The sequence below is a fragment of the Anomaloglossus baeobatrachus genome, chromosome 1 (assembly GCF_048569485.1).
Source record: "Anomaloglossus baeobatrachus isolate aAnoBae1 chromosome 1, aAnoBae1.hap1, whole genome shotgun sequence".
NCBI classification, from domain to species: Eukaryota; Metazoa; Chordata; class Amphibia; order Anura; family Aromobatidae; genus Anomaloglossus; species Anomaloglossus baeobatrachus.
In genome coordinates this window covers 410,857,006-410,875,556 of record NC_134353.1, presented here as the reverse complement: position 1 = coordinate 410,875,556, position 18,551 = coordinate 410,857,006, and the positions used below count along the sequence as shown (strand labels likewise).

General features: G+C 44.7%; 1 protein-coding gene across 1 annotated transcript in view; it reads left to right on the top strand.

Annotated features, from left to right (window-relative positions):
* LRRC25 (leucine rich repeat containing 25) overlaps positions 1–18,551 on the top strand; it is a 110,144-nt gene that overhangs the window by 54,975 nt on the left and 36,618 nt on the right. The gene's annotated exons all lie outside the window — the stretch shown is intronic.

Sequence of the window (18,551 nt, the reverse complement as noted above, 5' to 3'; positions counted from 1 at the left end):
ACCTATGCGGCATTCATGGTGAGGGAGAGGGATTAACAAGGGCGCATAGTATCAGCAAAAAGTGTTGATGAAAGTGCAGGAGCCCATGAAGAAATGGAGGACGAACTGGCGATGGGCATGGAAGACTCAGCAGATGAGTGAGAGCTTGCTCACATTTCGGTTGTGCGAGGTTGTGGGTAGAGGGCAGAGGAAGGATGCACGATTCTCACCTCTCTGCCACCAACACACCAAGGACTTGGTCCTCCTGGATGCACAAGACACATGAGCGCCTTCTTGCTGCACTACCTACATGACCCTCGGATTGTATGAATTTGAACTAATCCTGAATACTGGGTTGCCACACTGTTAGATCCCCGGTACAAGACAAAATTTGGCGAACTAATTCCTGCCATAGAAATAGACGCACGTATACAGGAGTATCTGCAGAATGTGGTACGCAATCTTAGATCTACTTGTCCACTAAACACCAGTGCTGCACAGAGTGAATCTCAACGCTTTGTCATGGATAGGAGGAAATGGTCTTTTACTTGTCCACATCGGAGGGACCGAGGGATGGCTGCTGTGCTGAGATGGCGTTGAGTACGGTGTCCCTGCACAGTTGCACTTTTGGTCATATCCCAAAATGAGTTGAAAAAGGACAGATGCTGTTGGAAAGGGGAACAGGTGTGTTGGAAAGGGGAAAAAAGTTTTGGTCCGTGGATTTGGTGGTTAAGCAACTGTAACATTTGCTGAAGAAACAACATCTGTTACAGTGGGACTGGCAGATTTGGATAAAGTGGTATATAATCTGTGACCGCTATATAACGAAAATTAATAAGAAAAGAAAGAGAAAGGTATATATCCCCATCAGCAGTCAGTGTCCACCGTGCTCCCAGTTGGAAAAGGAGAGGTTGGCAACTTGAAGGTTTGGTGGAGGATACAGAGCTGTGTGGCTATGAAACTAATAGTAGCCTGAACCGAGTTAGACGCCATTCGGATCTGGAGACTGTGAGCCCTGTTAGCGTCACAGGGTCCACATGCCCACCCAGCCCAGGAACTCCCTGTTAACAACACAGGGGCCATTGAGTACGCTGACCGTGTGCGTAGGGGCCACACCTGTGGACAGCAGGCGCATCAGCAGCAGCAGGCCTGTTAATGCCACTGGGCTGCACAAGCAGGACTGTTAGGACAGGAGCTGGTCTTAACCGTTCTGCGTTACCAACTGTGGTGGTGGCCTGCATCCACCACCCGATCCCTGCCTACCTCTGGCCTAAAGCCGCAATGGGTTCAACACATGGAGGTGTGCTCTTTCGGAGCATAATAGAAGACTGCGCACCTCCTTGTTGGCTCCAGCCCCTTTTATAACCTGGGTCCGCCCCAAACCAGGGTGAACCACAATGCACCTCCTGGAGACAAAAGTAGAGTGACACGTCATGAGTGGCATAACTAGCGTCCTATTTGGAAACGCAACTTCAATGATGACCTCATGGCTGCCATGACCCAAACACCTCACCAGTCATCGTCTGAGCATCAATAATGCGGTGACAAGTCATAGGTGTGGGCCTCTGCAAGCCATTTGGGAGGACACCTGATGCCCTGTGGTCTATATGGGACCCCCACATCAGGGCCAGGGCCAAAGAGTTCATTACCGGACCTAGTCTCTGATGCAGGAAGTGCCTGAGCATGCTCAGTAGCATGAAATACAGTCTCTGAAAAAAGACTATCAGCTTTAGCATGGTGTCTATGCCCAAAACAGGACTTAGACCCGGCACGGAATGCAAGCACCTGTGCAAAGAGGCTTTTCACACTTAGTGTGGGAGCATGCGCTGTATCCCGAAATGAAAACTTAGCGTCAGGAATGGCACAGTCAGGCTGAGCATACTCACTAGGCGAAACACTGTAATTATGCTGCAGCTGGGGTACATCGGCACACGCATGCGCACTAGCTGCCTCTCCACACTTAGACGTGGAGGGGAAATTTGTCTTGGAGATGCTGTCTATGAACAGAAGGAAAAGCTAAAGGAAGCCTGACTTTCTATCCCTCCGAATTATGAAATGCAGCAATGAATTCCATGAGTTTGCTATAACATTAGCGTAGCAAAATGTGCATGAGGGTGTGATGTAGAGGTGCTAGAAATAGCTTGTCACCAGTGGGGCACTAATGGAATACAACAGCCAGTTCTATGATGCCACAAAATGGCAGTATTTTGTGCTATCATTATAGCTTATTAAAAACAGAGCACGAGGTTGTCATGCAGAGGTGCTGCACATAGATTTGCAGTAGTGTGAATTGACAAAAGTACAATAGCCACGTTTAGGATACAACTAGGTACAGTGAGTGTTTGCTAGTAAAATTGCTTAGTTTAAAAAAGTTGTAGTGTGCAATGCAGGCAGACGTGCTATGCAAATGTCTTTGCACTAGTGGGACTATAGCAAAGTCCAATAGCCACGTATAGGATGCCACTAGGTACACTGAGTGTGTGCTAGTATAATGGCTTCGTTATAATTTGTTGGAGTGTGCAACGCAGGCAGATGCGCTCTGCAAATGTCTTGGCACTAGTGGGACTATAGCAAAGTCCAATAGCCACGTATAGGATGCCACTAGGTACACTGTGTGTTTGCTAGTATAATGGATGAGTTTAAAAAAGATAGAGTGTGCAATGCAGGCAGACGTGCTGCAAATAACGTTCCAATACTGTGAATTGACAAAAGTACAATAGCCACGTTTAGGATACAACTAGGTACAGTGAGTGTTTGCTAGTATAATGGCTTCGTTATAATTAGTTGGAGTGTGCAACGCAGGCAGATGCGCTCTGCAAATGTCTTGGCACTAGTGGGACTATAGCAAAGTCCAATAGCCACGTATAGGATGCCACTAGGTACACTGACTGTTTGGTAGTATAATGGCTGAGTTTAAAAAAGTTAGAGTGTGCAATGCAGGCAGACGTCCTGTAAATAACGTTCCAATACTGTGAATTGACAAAAGTACAATAGCCACGTTTAGGATGCCACTAGGTACACTGACTGTTTGCTAGTATAATGGCTGAGTTTAAAAAAGTTAGAGTGTGCAATGCAGGCAGACGTGCTGCAAATAACGTTCCAATACTGTGAATTGACAAAAGTACAATAGCCACGTATAGGATGCCACTAGGTACACTGACTGTTTGCTAGTATAATGGCTGAGTTTAAAAAAGTTAGAGTGTGCAATGCAGGCAGACGTGCTGGAAATAACGTTCCAATACTGTGAATTGACAAAAGTACAATAGCCACGTTTAGGATGCCACTAGGTACACTGACTGTTTGCTAGTATAATGGCTGAGTTTAAAAAAGTTAGAGTGTGCAATGCAGGCAGACGTGCTGCAAATAACGTTCCAATACTGTGAATTGACAAAAGTACAATAGCCACGTTTAGGATGCCACTAGGTACACTGACTGTTTGGTAGTATAATGGCTGAGTTTAAAAAAGTTAGAGTGTGCAATGCAGGCAGACGTGCTGCAAATAACGTTCCAATACTGTGAATTGACAAAAGTACAATAGCCACGTTTAGGATGCCACTAGGTACACTGACTGTTTGGTAGTATAATGGCTGAGTTTAAAAAAGTTAGAGTGTGCAATGCAGGCAGACGTGCTGCAAATAACGTTCCAATACTGTGAATTGACAAAAGTACAATAGCCACGTTTAGGATACAACTAGGTACAGTGAGTGTTTGCTAGTATAATGGCTGAGTTTAAAAAAGTTAGAGTGTGCAATGCAGGCAGACGTGCTGCAAATAACGTTCCAATACTGTGAATTGACAAAAGTACAATAGCCACGTTTAGGATGCCACTAGGTACAGTGAGTGTTTGCTAGTATAATGGCTGAGTTTAAAAACGTTAGAGTGTGCAATGCAGGCAGACGTGCTGCAAATAACGTTCCAATACTGTGAATTGACAAAAGTACAATAGCCACGTTTAGGATGCCACTAGGTACACTGACTGTTTGCTAGTATAATGGCTGAGTTTAAAAAACTTGGAGTGTGCAATGCAGGCAGATGTGCTCTGCAAATGTCTTGGCACTAGTGGGACTATAGCAAAGTCCAATAGCCACGTATAGGATGCCACTAGGTACACTGAGTGTGTGCTAGTATAATGGCTTCGTTATAATTAGTTGGAGTGTGCAACGCAGGCAGATGCGCTCTGCAAATGTCTTGGCACTAGTGGGACTATAGCAAAGTCCAATAGCCACGTATAGGATGCCACTAGGTACACTGAGTGTTTGCTAGTATAATGGCTTAGTTATAATGAGTTGGAGTGTGCAACGCAGGCAGATGCGCTCTGCAAATGTCTTGGCACTAGTGGGACTATAGCAAAGTCCAATAGCCACGTATAGGATGCCACTAGGTACACTGAGTGTTTGCTAGTATAATGGCTTAGTTATAATGAGTTGGAGTGTGCAACGCAGGCAGATGCGCTCTGCAAATGTCTTGGCACTAGTGGGACTATAGCAAAGTCCAATAGCCACGTATAGGATGCCACTAGGTACACTGAGTGTTTGCTAGTATAATGGCTTCGTTATAATTTGTTGGAGTGTGCAACGCAGGCAGATGCGCTCTGCAAATGTCTTGGCACTAGTGGGACTATAGCAAAGTCCAATAGCCACGTATAGGATGCCACTAGGTACACTGAGTGTTTGCTAGTATAATGGCTTCGTTATAATTAGTTGGAGTGTGCAACGCAGGCAGATGCGCTCTGCAAATGTCTTGGCACTAGTGGGACTATAGCAAAGTCCAATAGCCACGTATAGGATGCCACTAGGTACACTGAGTGTTTGCTAGTATAATGGCTGAGTTTAAAAAACTTGGAGTGTGCAATGCAGGCAGATGTGCTCTGCTAATGTCTTTGCACTAGTGGGACTATAGCAAAGTCCAATAGCCACGTATAGGATGCCACTAGGTACACTGAGTGTGTGCTAGTATAATGGCTTAGTTATAATTCGTTGGAGTGTGCAACGCAGGCAGACGTGCTGCAAATGTCTTGGCACTAGTGGGACTATAGCAAAGTCCAATAGCCACGTATAGGATGCCACTAGGTACACTGAGTGTTTGCTAGTATAATGGCTTCGTTATAATTTGTTGGAGTGTGCAACGCAGGCAGATGCGCTCTGCAAATGTCTTGGCCCTAGTGGGACTATAGCAAAGTCCAATAGCCACGTATAGGATGCCACTAGGTACACTGAGTGTTTGCTAGTATAATGGCTGAGTTTAAAAAACTTGGAGTGTGCAATGCAGGCAGATGTGCTCTGCTAATGTCTTTGCACTAGTGGGACTATAGCAAAGTCCAATAGCCACGTATAGGATGCCACTAGGTACACTGAGTGTTTGCTAGTAAAATTGCTTAGTTTAAAAAACTTGGAGTGTGCAATGCAGGCAGATGTGCTCTGCAAATGTCTTTGCACTAGTGGGACTATAGCAAAGTCCAATAGCCACAGATAGGATGCCACTAGGTACACTGAGTGTTTGCTAGTATAATGGCTTACTTAGAATGAGTTGGAGTGTGCAGAGGACAAGAGGGTACAGTGGCAGGATTGTGGTGCTCTGGGTAGAGGAATGGAAGCCTGCCTTTCTATTCCCTCCTAATGGTGAAATGCAGGGAGGAAATCCCTGACCTGGGCTACACAGACGCTGTTGCTGTTTGCAGGACCTGTCACCTATGGCTCTCTGACCCTGCCGGTACGAGCCCTTAAAAGGACTGCTAGAATGTGCTCTCCCTAAGCTGTCTAACGCTGTGTATGCAGCGCATACAGCTGTATCGGCGATAGGACAAAGGACGGAACTGCGACAGTGATGTCTGACACCAAAGACGCAGAAGGCAGATAATGGCGATCGTGAAGAAAATGTCCGGTTTTATAATGCAGGGACATGTGACATGCAGATCCTATCACACATGCCATTGCTTCTCTGCCTCAAAGTCCACTTAGGTGTGTGTGTGTCTGTGATTGGCTGACATGCTGGCCAGCCCCACAAGACGCGCGCGCTTAGGGAAGGAAGACAAGAAAAAAAAAAAAAAAATGGCGATCGCCATTATAGAAACAGCAGTGATCTGAAGGCGCTGTTCACGCACACTATACACTGAAATGTGATAATAGTTTGATTCACAGAGTGACTTACACTATTACAGCAGAAACCAAGCTAAGATTTAGCTGTTTTTTGGCTGCTAGAACCGTTCTCGAACGTTTCTAGAACTATCGAGCTTTTGCAAAAAGCTCGAGTTCTAGTTCGATCTAGAACATGCCCCAAAATCACTCGAGCCTAGAACTGGAGAACCACGAACCACGAACCGCGCTCAACTCTACCCAGTAGTCATCATTACTTCTAATTCGCACAATCCGAGGGTCATGTTGTAGATAGTGCAGCAAGAAGGCGCTCATGTGTCTTGCGCATCCATGCGGACCAAGTCCTCGCTGTGTTTGTGGCGGCGAGGTGATAACCGTGGTTCCTTCTTCTGACATCTCCCCATAACCTCGTTCAACCGAAATTTGACCAAGGTCTACCTCATCTGTTGAGTCTTCCATGTCCATGGACAGTTCATCATCCATTTCTTCCTGGGCTCCTGCACCTTCCTCAACAGTTTGGCTGCTACCATGCGCCCTTGTTAATCCCTCTCCCCCACCGTCCCATGCCTGCCGCCTTGGTGATGCTGAACGTCTGGACCTTGTAGATGTTGGTATCCCTTCCGCATATGAATCCTCCTGTACTTCCTCCCCTTCCTCTTGTCCCACCCCCTGACTCCGAATAGTGTTTAGCGTGTGCTCCAGCATGTAAATGACTGGAATTGTCATGCTGATAATGGCATTGTCATAAACATCTTTGTCGCCATGTCGAAACTGTGCAGAAGGGTGCATAGGTCCTTGATCTGAGACCACTCCAGCAGTGTAATCAGCCCCACCTTTGCATCTCATTGGCCCAGGCTATATGTCATAATGTATTGCACCAGGGGTCGACAGTGCTGCAACAGTCGCTGCAACATATGGAGAGTCGAATTCCAGTGTGTCGGCCCATCGCATTTCAGCCGGTGAACCGGCAGGCCGAAAGACTTCTGGAGCAATGCAAGTCATTCAGCTGCAGGGTGTGAACAGCAGAAGTGAGCAGATAGTGACCGTGCCCTGTGCATAAGACCATCTAGGCCGGGATAGTGATGTTAAAAATTGCTGGACAACCAGGTTCAACATGTGAGCCATACAAGGCACGTGTGTCACCTTGCCCCGGCGTAGGGCCGCACCCAGGTTTGCAGCATTGTCGCACACGGCCTTCCCTAGCTGCAGGTTGAGTGGAGACAACCATTTACTAAACTCGCTCTCCAGAGCTGACCACAACTCCTCAGCTGTGTGACTCTTATTTCCCATACATTTCAACGTAAAGGCCACCTGATGCCATTGAGCTCTGCTGCCAGCATAGTAAGGAGGTGTACGTGATTCCTTGTGCGCAGTTAAAACGTGGGTGGCCTGACCAGGCAGGCTTTGGGCGGAGGTGGAGGACCCAGACCGAGATTGAGGAGGCAGATGCAGTGGAGGAACTTCCACATACAGAGGATTGACGCACAAGTCGTGGGGACGGCAAGACTTGTACAGCAGACCCTTCTCCATCTCGCGCCATAGTTACTCAGTGCCAAGTCAGCGACATGTAATGCCCCTGTCCATGCTTACTGGTCCAAGTATCGGTGGTGAAATGCACCCTGTCACACACAGAGTTTCTCAAGGAAGCGGTGATGTTGTGTGCGACATGCTGGTGTAGCGCAGGCACACCTTTCTTGGAGAAGTAGTGGCGACTGGGCACCTGGTACTGGTGCACTGCGATGGACATAAGGTCTCAAAAATCCTCTGTGTCCACCAGGCAAAAAGGCAGCATTTCTGTAGCCAACAGCTTGCAGAGGGTGAAAGTCAACCTCTTAGCTTTGTCATGGCTCGGAGAAAATGGCCTTTTAATTGTCCACATCTGAGGGACCGAAATCTGGCTGCTGTGTGGAGACGGTGTGGAGTAGGGTGTCCTTGGAAAACTGCTGGTCTGTAAAGAAAGTGCAGGCGGAGACATGATATTGCCTTCATCAAAAGTTGGGGCTCTCGATGTCTGAGAGAGCTCTACAACAGCACCTGTTTCCCCTCCCAAAAAACAACTGATGATGACCTGCCAAGCAAACTGCCTGTTGCGGTTAAAGAGGTGGAATGTCTGCGTAGAAAAACATGTGTGACAGCTGTCCCCACAGTCATAGAGGATGAAGAGCGCGCGGATGCAGTTGAAGGGGCAGACGGTGATTGGCCCGCTCCGCTAGGCCGCCTTGTAGCACAGTGAGCTTCCCACTGGGACTTATGCTTGTTATTCATGTGACGGTTCATGGACGAAGTGGTCAAACTAGTGAGTTTTTGGCCTCTACTTACAGATTGCCGACAAAGCCTACAGATCACATGAGTTGGGTGATCCTTTATGATGTCAAAAAAAGAACCAGGCAATGCAACTATTAGAGCCCACGCGACCTGCAGAGCAACCCCGATTTGTGCTCAGAGGAAAAGTTGTTGCTGAGGATGCAGTTGTTGACATGCTTCTAGTACTCCATCTTTGTCTAGGAAGGTGCAAGCGAACCTTGTCGTCAGTCTCATCCTCTTCCACCGCCTTTGCTTACCTCCTTGATTGCCTGACTGTGGGTTGACAGTAAGTGGGATCTAGAACTTCATCATCAACCGTTGTGTTTGCACTCCCCTCGCCCTCACACCTAACCTCTCCCTGCCCTGACTGAATAGTTAAGTTGTCATTCCAATCTGGTATCTGAGTCTCATCGTCATCAGAGGTGTTACAGTTTGTGAATGAGGGTCTACATTATGCTCAGAAACTTGTTCATCAGGGCCTGAATAAGACTCACAAAGCTTATGGGCATCACTGCAGACCATTTCCTGGTCTGTACTCACTGTAGCTTGGGAGCAGACCTCTGATTCCCAGCCTATATTGTGACTGAACAGCTCTGCAGAGTTACCCATCTCTGTTACACCATACTGTGCAGGGCGAGTGGAGACTTGAGAGCTGGTAGAAAGCAAGTGCGATTGGGGTGACAACTCAGAGGACTGGTTTTTTTTGAATGTTGAAGTTGAGGTGGAGGAGAGGCCACTTGTTGCAGCACTTGAGATCCATTCAAGCATGTTCTTTTTTTGTGCATCATCTACCTTTGTTACAGTAGTTCGGTTCCGTAAAAAAGGGAGCACATCGGATTGTCCACGGAAAGTAGTAGACATCTTACTTTTGTTTGAAGATGGCCTTTCTTCAGCAGATGTTACTGTAACTTTACCACCTCCCCCACAGACACAAACTTTTTTTCCCTTTCCCACACGCCTGTTCCTCTTTCCACCAGCATCTGTCCTTTTGCCACTCATTTTGTTTGTGACCAGATTGGGCATTTAAAATGTCATAGCAAAAATGGAGAGGTGGTGTACAATGCAGAGGTGGTCGAGCTTTATTGACAGCTGAAGAACCAACATTGATTATCCCTGACAATGCAACTATGGCCCTAAAACTGTCAGCACTGTTTTCTCTAAAAAATTGCGTAGCAAAAATGGGAAGGTGTGTACAATGCAGAGGTGGTGTACCTTGCGTGGCACCAGAGGAACACTAACTTAGTATCCCAGAACAATTTTAGTATGCCATCAAGTGTCAGCACTGTTTGCTATAAAAATTGTGTAGCAAAAATGGGCAGGTGTGTACAATGCAGAGGTGGTGTACCTTGCGTGGCACCAGAGGAACACTATGTTAGTATCCCAGACACTTTTAGTATGCCACTAAGTGTCACCACTGTTTGCTATAAAACTTGCGTAACAAAAATGGGCAGGTGTGTACAATGCAGAGGTGGTGTACCTTGCGTAGCACCAGAGGAATACTAAATTAGTATCCCAGACACTTTTAGTATGCCACTGTCAGCACTGTTTGCTATAAAAATTTCGTAGCAAAAATGGGCAGGTGTGTACAATGCAGAGGTGGTGTACCTTGCGTGGCACCAAAAGAACACTAACTCAATATCCCAGACACTTTTAGTATGCCACTGTCACCACTGTTTGCTATAAAACTTGCGTAGCAAAAATGGGCAGGTGTGTACAATGCAGAGGTGGTGTACCTTGCGTAGCACCAGAGGAATACTAAATTAGTATCCCAGACACTTTTAGTATGCCACTGTCAGCACTGTTTGCTATAAAAATTGTGTAGCAAAAATGGGCAGGTGTGTACAATGCAAAGGTGGTGTACCTTGCGTCGCACCAGAAGAACACTAAGTTAGTATCCCAGACACTTTTAGTATGCCACTAAGTGTCACCACTGTTTGCTATAAAAATTGTGTAGCAAAAATGTGCAGGTGTGTACAATGCAGAGGTGGTGTACCTTGCGTGGCATAACTCACACTATTACAGTGAGAAGCCAGCTAGTAACTAGGCACGCTTTTTGTTGATCGAACCGTTCTCGAACGTAACTCGAACTACCGAACTTTTACCAAATCATTCGAGTTCGTCGAACGACTCGAACACCCCCCAAAATCACTTGAACATGAAATTGGTGAACCTCGAACATCGCTCATCTCTACTCCTATTATGACATTTTGTGCAAAATTTGCGATGACAAAAAACGTAATTTTAGCGTTTGGAATCTTTTTTGCCGCTACTCTGTTTACCGATCAGATTAATTGATTTTATATTTCAATAGATCGAGCATTTATGAATGGGGCCATACCAAATATATGTATATATTTTGATTTTTTTAACAGTTTAATTTTCAATGGTAGCATGGGGAGAAATTTGAACGTTTAGGTTTTTTTATTTTTTAACAATTTATTTACTTTTTTTATTTATTTTACTAGTCCCCCTAGGGGACTATGAGGACCAGCAGTCTGATCGCTGATTCATTTCTGTTGATTAGAGCTGCACAGCTCTGATCAGCAGAAATGCTGCGTTCCTGTTAGAGCAGCTGCTCTGTGGTTGTAACAGAAAGTACGTCATGACAGCAACAGGAGTCATCACATGACTTGTCACTACCATGGCAACCATTGGCTCCCCGTGATCACACCCTGGGCCTTCAATGACGGCAGGGAAAGGCGATTTCCCGGGCTATAGCCATTTAAATTGTGTTGTCACATTTTGACAGCACAATCTAAGGAGTTAACAGGCATGGGTGGATCACTGAACCACCCATACCCATTAGCTGCACGTCTGCTGTTCAAATCAGACATGTACAGGGATCGTCACCAGCTTACCGCAGCGGCCGGTGGTGGTTACCCCTTCTTGATTTAGCATGTACAGGTATGTCCTCGGTCATGAAGGGCTTAAAATTTGTTTAACAACATTTAGAGTAGCCTGAGAAATATTGGGGGATATAGTCTGGTCAGATGACACCAAAATTAAATTCTTTGGATGCTATAACACACACCATGTTTGAAGGAAAAAATGCACTGCATATCACCTAAAATCATGGGCGAAGCTCAGTAATTTTTTGTCCTATTGAAGAAAGTGTACAGCAAAGAGAGCTCAGCTGCAGAAACATAAAGAGCAAAGCAGAGAAGTGGACTATAGCTGAGTTTTTGATATGTATAAAAATGATTTTTATATTTTGTTTATTTTCTCAGTTTTAATTGTAATAGATGGAAAATAGGACCTATAAAAAGGGGAATATTAAAGGGAATCTGTCAGTAGGATCAACACTCATAAACTATCTATATGGGAATGTAAGTCATAGAAAGCTGAATAAACTGACACCTTTGTAGGGTGTCGTGGGGTGGTAGTCGTGGATGAAGAATTAACTCCAGATACCCCGGCATGCAATGCTCAGTGCTTGTTGGATGTGTGGACTTAGGTTGTGTGTGGGTTGTGTGCTTGTGCACTCCACATGCCGCCGCTATTCTAGGCTGCCCAGGACAATAAGACAACTCGCGAGATGAACAGTTCATCTTAAGCAACAATTCTTTATTTAACAGTTTCAACAGTTCTTCAGTTAAAACATCACACAGGAGCTAGCCAGCACATATCTTCCAATACAGTCCATTTTACAGCACATCATTAGACACATTTTGAACTTCCACTGGGTTATACCTGATGTTACTAGCCCTGTGAGTATCAGCACAACCCAGTCCAACACAACAGTACAGTTTCTGATGGACACCCTCCCTGCCAGTAATCCCATGTCTAGTCTCCTTAATGGTCCCATCACTACCATAGTAAAACCTTATGCTCCCTGATAGTGATGAGCGTACCCGTGGATATTCGGGTTTGCAGGACAAACACAGGTTAAAATAACATGTTCAGTATGGTCTCCCACCTGTGACTGCAGGTGAACTCATTAAAGTTAAGGTCCAGTCACACTAAGCAACTTACCAGCGATCCCAACAACGATAGGGATCGCTGGTAAGTTGCTAGGAGGTTGCTGGTGAGATGTCACACTGCGACGCTCCAGCGATCCCACCAGCAACCTGACCTGGCAGGGATCGCTGGAGCGTCGCTACACAAGTTGCTGGTGAGCTCACCAGCAACCAGTGACCAGCCCCCAGCGCCGCGTGGAAGATGCTGCGCTTGGTAACTAAGGTAAATATCGGGTAACCAACCCGATATTTACCTTGGTTACCAGCGCACGGAGCTACACGTGCAGAGAGCAGGGAGCAGCGCACACTGAGCGCTGGCTCCCTGCTCTCCTAGTTACAGCACACATCGGGTTAATTACCCGATGTGTGCTGCAGCTACATGTGCACAGAGCAGGGAGCAGCGCACAATGCTTAGCGCTGGCTCTCTGCTCTCCTAGCTACAGCACACATCGGGTTAATTAACCCGATGTGTGCTGCAGCTACATGTGCACAGAGCAGGAGCCGGCACTGACAGTGAGAGCGGCGGAGGCTGGTAACAAAGGTAAATATCGGGTAACCAAGGACAGGGCTTCTTGGTTACCCGATGTTTACATTGGTTACCAGCCTCCGCAGAAGCCGGCTCCTGCTGCCTGCACATTTAGTTGTTGCTGTCTCGCTGTCACACACAGCGATCTGTGCTTCACAGCGGGACAGCAACAACTAAAAAATGGCCCAGGACATTCAGCAACAACCAACGACCTCACAGCAGGGGCCAGGTTGTTGCTGGATGTCACACACAGCAACATCGCTAGCAACGTCACAAAAGTTGTTCGTTAGCAGCGATGTTGCTAGCGATGTTGCTTAGTGTGACGGGGCCTTTAGTCACCTCACCTAAGTTGAACTCATTGAGTTTAAAGAGATATGCATCTCCTGGCAGAAAACCAAGGTTTTTTTGCCAACAAATGCAAATTTAGTGTTGGAATTTATATACTAAATTGCTGCACTAAATCTGCATCTTCTACACAGCCTAAAGTGAGAAAATAGGTGCTACAGCAACATTTTTGTGTTAAAAAAATTCAGTATGATGACTTATTGTTATTAAATTCTATGAAGTACCTGTGGGCACAATATGCTAACTATTCACCTTAATAAAATCCTTGAGGGGTCTAGTTTCCAAAATGGGGTCACTTGTGGGAGGTTTCTGCTGTATAGGTACCTTAGGGGCCAGTGGCAAAACTAGAGTCCCATGGTCCCCGATGCAAAGTTTGAGCCTGGGCACCTTCACTTGTTGGTCAGATGTATGGGTCATTATAGCGTTCTAAATCGTATAAAGGTATATGAGTTGCCCCCTCCCCCTTTAATGTGTAGTATTGACCCCTATCCTGTACTAATGTCCACCATCCTGGGCCACTTCCTGGTAAATATGTCCCCCATACTGGTGCATGACCTCAGAATGGCTATGGAATATATGGCCTTATCTTGGTATATATGTACCCTATCATGGTCCATCCTTTTATATATGGCTTCATCCAGGTATATGTCCCCATCATGGCTATATACTGGTATATATCTCCTCATCATGGCCCCTCCTGGTATATGTTCATATCCTGGCCCCATCCAGATATACATCAACATCCTAGCCCCATCTTGGTATATATATGTCCCCATCCTGGTATATATGTCCCCATAATGGCCCCATCCTGGTATATATGTCCACATCCTTGTATATATGTCCCCATCATGGCTCCCGTCCTGGTATAGATGTTCCCATAATCTCCTTACCTGGTATATACAGTTAGGTCCAGAAATATTTGGACAGTGACACAATTTTCGCGAGTTGGGCTCTGCATGCCACCACATTGGATTTGAAATGAAACCTCTACAACAGAATTCAAGTGCAGATTGTAACGTTTAATTTGAAGGTTTGAACAAAAATATCTGATAGAAATTGTAGTAATTGTACACATTTCTTTACAAACACTCCACATTTTAGGAGGTCAAAAGTAATTGGACAAATAAACCAAACCCAAACAAAATATTTTTATTTTCAATATTTTGTTGCGAATTCTTTGGAGGCAATCACTGCCTTAAGTCTGGAACCCATGGACATCACCAAACGCTGGGTTTCCTCCTTCTTAATGCTTTGCCAGGCCTTTACAGCCGCAGCCTTCAGGTCTTGCTTGTTTGTGGGTCTTTCCGTCTTAAGTCTGGATTTGAGCAAGTGAAATGCATGCTTAATTGGGTTAAGATCTGGTGATTAACTTGGCCATTGCAGAATGTTCCACTTTTTAGCACTCATGAACTCCTGGGTAGCTTTGGCTGTATGCTTGGGGTCATTGTCCATCTGTACTATGAAGCGCCGTCCGATCAACTTTGCGGCATTTGGCTGAATCTGGGCTGAAAGTATATCCCGGTACACTTCAGAATTCATCCGGCTACTCTTGTCTGCTGTTATGTCATCAATAAACACAAGTGACCCAGTGCCATTGAAAGCCATGCATGCCCATGCCTTCACGTTGCCTCCACCATGTTTTACAGAGGATGTGGTGTGCCTTGGATCATGTGCCGTTCCCTTTCTTCTCCAAACTTTTTTCTTCCCATCATTCTGGTACAGGTTGATCTTTATCTCATCTGTCCATAGAATACTTTTCCAGAACTGAGCTGGCTTCATGAGGTGTTTTTCAGCAAATTTAACTCTGGCCTGTCTATTTTTGGAATTGATGAATGGTTTGCACCTAGATGTGAACCCTTTGTATTTACTTTCATGGAGTCTTCTCTTTACTGTTGACTTAGAGACAGATACACCTACTTCACTGAGAGTGTTCTGGACTTCAGTTGATGTTGTGAACGGATTCTTCTTCACCAAAGAAAGTATGCGGCGATCATCCACCACTGTTGTCATCCGTGGACGCCCAGGCCTTTTTGAGTTCCCAAGCTCACCAGTCAATTCCTTTTTTCTCAGAATGTACCCGACTGTTGATTTTGCTACTCCAAGCATGTCTGCTATCTCTCTGATGGATTTTTTCTTTTTTTTCAGCCTCAGGATGTTCTGCTTCACCTCAATTGAGAGTTCCTTAGACCGCATGTTGTCTGGTCACAGCAACAGCTTCCAAATGCAAAACCACACACCTGTAATCAACCCCAGACCTTTTAACTACTTCATTGATTACAGGTTAACGAGGGAGACGCCTTCAGAGTTAATTGCAGCCCTTAGAGTCCATTGTCCAATTACTTTTGGTCCCTTTAAAAAGATGAGGCTATGCATTACAGAGCTATGATTCCTAAACCCTTTCTCCGATTTGGATGTGAAAACTCTCATATTGCAGCTGGGAGTGTGCACTTTCAGCCCATATTATATATATAATTGTATTTCTGAACATGTTTTTGTAAACAGCTAAAATATCAAAACTTGTCTCACTGTCCAAATATTTTTGGACCTAACTGTAGGTCCCCCATAATTGCTCCATCCTGTTATACATGTCTCCAAAATGGCCCCATCCTGATATATGTCCCCATAATGGCCCCGTTCTTGTACATATGTCCTCATAATGGTCCCATCCTTGTATATGTGTCCCCATAATAGCCCCATCCATATATACATGTCCCCATAATGGCCCCATCCTTGTATAAATGTCCCAATAATGGCTCCATCCTGGTATACATGTCCCTATAATGGCCTCATCCTGGTATAGATGTGCCCATAATGGCCTCACCCTGGTATATATGCCCCTATAATGGCCCCATCTTTGACTATAGGTCCCCACAATGGCCCTAACCTGGTATACATGTGCCCATATTGGGCCCATCCTCTTATACATGTCCCCATAATGGCTCTATCCATGTTTACGTGTCCCTATAATGACCCCATCCTTGTATACATGTCCCCATAATTGCCCCATCCTGTTATACATATCCCTATAATAGCCTCAGTTGGTTTTATGTCCCCATCTTGGCCACATCCTGGTAAATATTATACCCCCGGGCACCGCACACAGTAAACAAAATAAACAATTTGACTCCCCTGCTCCCGACTACCTTGGTGTCCTCCATTGATAATGGCATGCTGCAATGTCACTGTCATGCACAGCGTGCATACTTAAAGTCAGCTGCCAGGTGCTGATATATTCTCTGCTCCCCATGCCCTCGATTATAGGCGTGGGGAGCAGTGAATATTTACAGCCTTAATCGGTGGCCGGCACGGTTCTCTGTGCTGCCATGTATTTCAGCTGGATGCGCACCCTCGGATGTACATCCAGCTGAAACAGGTGCTTAGACCGGCGGGCCCAATGTACCTCCGGGCCCGGTCGTGGTTACAATCGTTGTGACTGCAATAGTAACACCTCTGTTAGGGGCCTTAAAAATGCAACATGGTGCCCGCAATTTATTTCAGCTTTTCCAAAATTCAAATATTGCGTTTTCCGTTCTGAACCCTCTCGTTTGTCCAAATAGAACCTTCTGACTACATGTGGGGTATCACCGTGCTCATCAGAAATTGAGTAACAAATTGTGGGATCCACTTTTTGGTGTTACCTCTTGTAACAGTGAGCTAAAGCAACATTTTTTGGGAAAAAAAAATAAAATTTTCAATATGACGACCTATGGTTATCAAATTCTGTGAGGTACTTGTGGGTTCAAAAATTTTCAATATACCCCTTAATAATATCCTTGAGCAGTCTAGTTTCCAAAATGGTGTCACTTGTGGGCGTTTTCTGCTGTTTAAGTATCTTAGTGGCCCTGTAAATGTTACATGATGCAGGCTTTCTATTTCAGCCAAACTTGCTTTCCAAAATTCAAATGGGGCTTCTTCCGTTCCGAGCCCTCACGTTTGTCCAAACAGAGGTTTATAATGACATCTGAGCTCATAAGAAATTGGGTAAGAAACTGTAGAGTCCAATTTTTGGTGTTGCCTCTTGAAAAAGTGAGAAAGTTGGTGTTAAAGCAACATTTTTGTACCTTAGGTGCCCTGCAAATGTAACATGGTGCCGGCAGTCAACTTCAGCCAAATTTGTGTCCCAAAATTCAAATGGTGCTTCTTCTGTTCCGAACATTCTGACAGAGATTTCTGACCACATGCTGGGTATCAGTGTGCACAGACAAAAGTGGGCAACACATTTCGGGGTCCATTTTTTCATACTATCCCTTGTAAAAGTGAAAAAAATTGAGGGTAATGCAACAGTTTAGGTAAAATGTACATTTATTTATTTCTTCATTCCACTTTTCATTCATTCATGTGAAGCACCTGAAGAGTTAATAAACTTCTTAAATGTGATTTTGAGCAGTGTGAGGGGTGCAGTTTTTATAATGGTGTCACTTTGGGGTATTTTCTGTCACCTAAGCCTCTCAAGGTCACTTCAAATGTAATCTGGTTCCTAAAAAATGGTTTTGTAAATTTTGTTGGAAAAATGAGAAATTGCTGATGAACTTTGAACCGTTCTAACTTCCTAGCAATAAAAAAAAAATCAAAAATTGTGCTGATGTAAAGTAGACATTTGAGAAATGTAATTTATTAACTATTTTCTGTGACATAACTCTCAGATTTATGGGCATAAAAAGTTTGAATATTACAAAATTTTTGACATTTTTTCGCTAAATTTTCAGATTTTTCGTAAATGAACACAAGAAATATCGTACTAAATATTATCAATATCATAAAGTACAATGTCCCTAAAAACAATCTCAGAATAACCAGATCCCATTGAAGCATTCAAGAGTTATAACCGCACAAATTGACACTGGTCACAATTGTAAAATTTGGCCTCGGCATTAAGGTCAAACTTGGCTCCGTCATAAAAGGATTAATAGGTATAGTTGTATACCACTGCCACCTAGTGCATTACTTTAGTAACTCCCGTCTGTATCCATTTAGTCTTATTTGTATATTTTTATAGTGTGAGTTTGCTTATGTTTAACCAGGGTTGCTCAGTATATTCTGTCTATATCTCCTAGTTACATTTTTAATCAATAACAATTATAGTTTGTTTATTAATAGTTTCACTTCCGCTTTTTTTGGTGTTTGTATTCTAATTTGTCAATATTATTTGTATAGTGGAATATCAATATTTTTGATAACCACCATACCGTCTGCCCTTATGAATCATGGTCTATATCTTTTTTGTCCCCTGTCCACTGTTTTCTCTTACTCTCTATATCTCCACACTGACCATTTGCCATGCTATCCTCACTCCACCATTACTCCCCTCATTCATGCTGCCCTTTCTCCATATCAATTCTGTGACCCCTC